Here is a 4,103-nt window from a genome sequence, read left to right as displayed (position 1 = left end):
CTCTCCTCAATGAGCCCCGGACAAACTCAGTGGATCTCTGTGTAACATATTTGTTGTCTCTATCTGGTGATATACTAAAGGCTTCGACCTGTATTTGCAACACATTAGGACAAACTGTATTATTTTGAGCACAAGGTGATTCGAGGGAGAAACGAGGACTGGGACACTGCCTGAACTTTGAAGCCTAGGCAGGGTAAATCGAGTGGCCGAGGTCGTGTTGGAACCACGGACCTTCTGGTCAGTAAATTGGCGCTCTAACCACTAGGTACATCTCGCACAAGATGATTTCAATTAATGAAAGGACATCATCGTATTATCCATGTTCTGTACAAACCAACGGTTATCCTCAGTGTGCCCAGACCAACGCTTTCTATGTATGTAGCTTAATTGGATGCCAAGATGATCAGCAGATTTGCACCTGAAATTCCCGCGGAATCACGTCTGCAAAGAGGAAAATGTTTACTCAAAATTGTGGCATATGGTGGTTCTGATTGGAAAATCGGAACTCACCCTAAGCGCTGGAACACGTGTTCTAGTTTTGTCGCGAATTTCGACGCTTTACTTATTGCTATGGCCCAGTGCGATGGGTCTAGGTCTGAGGAGTAACGCTTCGTAGACGAGGACTGTTTGGTTTTCTTGCTTATCACGGAGTCCTACGCATAGCATACAAGCAACCAGCACGTGGCGCCCTGCTCGACAAATGGTACGTTATCTGAATCTGTTCGATCTGAATTCGCTCTGTTTGTCTATGATTTCTATTCTATCCTACTCGAGGCTTCACGCTGGTTTCGCAGCACCCGACTATCTACTCCGACATGTGCAAACCACGTACGAGACTCCTCAATGCATGTTTCCTCTACCTACTACCCTGATAAACAATATTGATTTATTGAAAGATTTTCTCCCGTGAGAGGGTGGAGTGTATGCTGAAAGGCCAAGGAGCTTTTCACAGTTTTTTCTTACTTTTTGGGAATCTTCAACAGAGAATGTATCCCAACCGGCCACCTTCTGGCTAGCCGTTGAACACTCAACCGTTCGGAGGCAGCGGCTGACCTACAGTGTGATAAAATGCGGTAGAGATTTATGCCACACGATCGGCATTTTACAAACGCAGAGAAAAGGCAACGTTCAGATGCTTGAGTTTGCTGAAATCTCTTGGACAACATGTGACCATCTTCGTCCTTGCTTACATAATTAGTTGAGCCTACATAACGCCACAGACTGGCTGACGAAGATGCGGAAATGTCGCCAACCGAGAAAGACGTCCTTTCTCGCCTGTTTCGTAAAACCGCGAACTGCAATATTGACAGCTAGTGAATTGACATAATGAGTTAAATGATATCTCAAACTAGTTGGGCCAATTTAGTACAACAGAACTTTAAGGGGATTTACTTTGTGATTCATAAGGACGATGTAAGTAGAAGGATCCAACCGACCCAAGTGGTTTTCGTACTAACGTTTTTCCGGACTTTCTAACGCAGAATATGGAGTTTCCTTGTGGCAGGCCTGCTCTTACACATCAAGTCGTCTGTCCATGTTGATGATGATGGCGATGATGATGATGATGATGATGATGATGATGAGGATGATGATGAAGATGGAGTTTCCGGGTATCTTTCGTCAGTGCAATAGTTGGGGACTACGAAATGAACACATGGCTAAAGCAACCAAGCCGCTCGGAACTGGGAGTAAATGAGCCGTAGACGGGCGATAATGTGACTATGAGCAAGCAAGTTTGGACTGCGGGGAGGGATAACGTATAGGATCAATTAACTGGTGAAATGAAACTCGATAGTTGGGTTATAACATAGCACACAGTGTCATCCAGTGTCGATGGACCGTAACTTCATTTATCGACTGTTGTCCATTTTATATGTGACAGTACACACCGTCACATCCTGTTTAATTTAATACGGAAAACTAAATGGGATATTTCAGTTCATTAGGAAATTCAGAAGCCAAGGAGTGGCTAACTAGTCCCGACGGTGCGCCACTAATTCCTGAGCAATTCGTAGCACACTGCATACCTAATTAGTTTGCGAAGCTCCGGAGCGACGGAGAAACGAATTCTTCAAGCCCAAGGGGTTTTTACTGGAAGAAGTTTCCCTCTTGATAAAACAATGCTTGACAAGCAGTGTAGCGAATCACTGGTGGGGCTGCTTATTATCAAGCACCAACGAAGTGGGTACAAGTCATTCAAAAATTAGGCAAACATCTCATTTACACAGAGTTTTGAAACAGCGACCACTTAAAAGCGGCTCAATAATTTCCGTCATAATCTTCCCCGTTCATCACATGTGAGGCGAGTCTTAGGATGCAGCTCATAGTCTATTTGGATGCTACATCAGCAGCATACAGCGTTACGCTCTTACCTCGGGTGCTTTCGTTGTTTACTGTACAGGATGCTTTTGATTTGCTCGCTGAGCTCAGCAGTGATTCCTCACACGTTTCACCATTATTGGAGTAGAAATCGTCGTGTACCACCAAAGGTCGACAGCAGGATGCTCTCGTGCGCCTTAATCACATCCTTTTGCTGAAAGCAGACTCACATGAACTGCAGGTTTGGATTGCAGACATTAGTGACAAACACGTTCACACACAGATTCGAGCATCTTCCTGGTCCTCTGTTTCATTCCAATGCCTAACTGGAGAACCTGATTGTAAATTCTAATTACCGACGTTTTAACCCAACCAAATTATGCGTCTTGTGCTGGACACATTCTCCATTGGAAGAACCCGTCGGACAACCGAAAACTCGCTTTCTAAGTGCCTCGTTACGGATACGCTGACGCCAACCCATACGAGCTATGGTTCTGAGACAACGATTGTTGAACACCTGAAGACGTCTCAGTTTCACTGCTCGAATAGACCAAGTCTCACAGCTATGCAACAAAACAGCACGCATTGTAGCTTGCTACACACTTTCCTTGAGATTCAGGTATAAAGCACTATGACGCCATAGGTGCCTAAAACGAGCAAACACGACTCGAGCCTTGCAGATTCGTACATTCACCTCATCTTCGGGCGACTGAGATATTGTGGGTCACAGTGATTGTGACGTTCCTCGGAAAATCTAACCGAAATGGACCTATTCTTACACAGTTGGTGATGGCCATATTATGACTCAGAAGGCATATGCACTAAAAATAGTCTTGACTAGGTTTGAGAGCAATTCACAATGTCCAATTGGACCATGTATAAAATACATATAATGCAAAATTTGGAAAGACAACAGGATTCTGGATGCAAGTCCGGACGAGGAACGTGTTTACTCCGCAGCACATCTGCTACACGTGGTCCGAAATCGTCCATGGACCTGAGGAGTTTCTTTGATCCCGTGCACCTGCACGTTGACTGTGTCGTGTTTTCCCAAATATAGGAATGTTTGACCTGTTTATAATACATAGAAATGTTCCGACGCATATAAGACGGGCGCTGATTTGCTCGACGAGGTTGCGAGCATGACTGGTTTTTTCACGTATTCTTTGCGTCTGAGGAACATAGCAGTCAAGTGATCTAGTGGGCGCGGATGTACCGGGCGAATTAGGCGAAGTTGGTTGAACGAACAGCGACTTGACTGCTACATACCTATTTAGTACAGACAGGGGTGTATGGACTTTTCCAAGCTCAAATTTCGGGGTGAATATCGAGTCGGGTGCCATCCATCCGATCCTGACAATGACTGGCTCAATCAGATATGCTATTAAACGTTCAAATTTGCTACCATATTTGAAGAGGTTTCTATATGTGAGCAACAGCAGAATCATTATGAGGTGAGGCTGATGTTTAAAAGACTGTATATCCGAACCTTCCTAGACATTTATTGACTGTTACTAAAATGTCAGCAAATGCTACAAACCGACTCCACGAATTCCGTAGAACATCCCATTTCTCAAGAAACGCGAAGGGGTTTAAAGGGAATACACTATTTCCATTTCCCCCCGGTGTTATCCACCGTTACATGGGTAGCCGACATGTAGTGAATTCAGGAGTACATAGGTCTGTTACTGTTGGGAAAGAACGATTGTTCGTTTGCTATGTTTCTCCTTCTGAAATAGATAAATCGTTTCAGTGCCTGATTCGCCAGGAGCCCCTCGATGGAT

Source organism: Opisthorchis viverrini (genome assembly GCF_000715545.1).
Source record: "Opisthorchis viverrini unplaced genomic scaffold opera_v5_190, whole genome shotgun sequence".
NCBI classification, from domain to species: Eukaryota; Metazoa; Platyhelminthes; class Trematoda; order Opisthorchiida; family Opisthorchiidae; genus Opisthorchis; species Opisthorchis viverrini.
The sequence above is the reverse complement of the archived record's forward strand: the minus strand, read 5'-3'. Positions refer to the sequence as shown.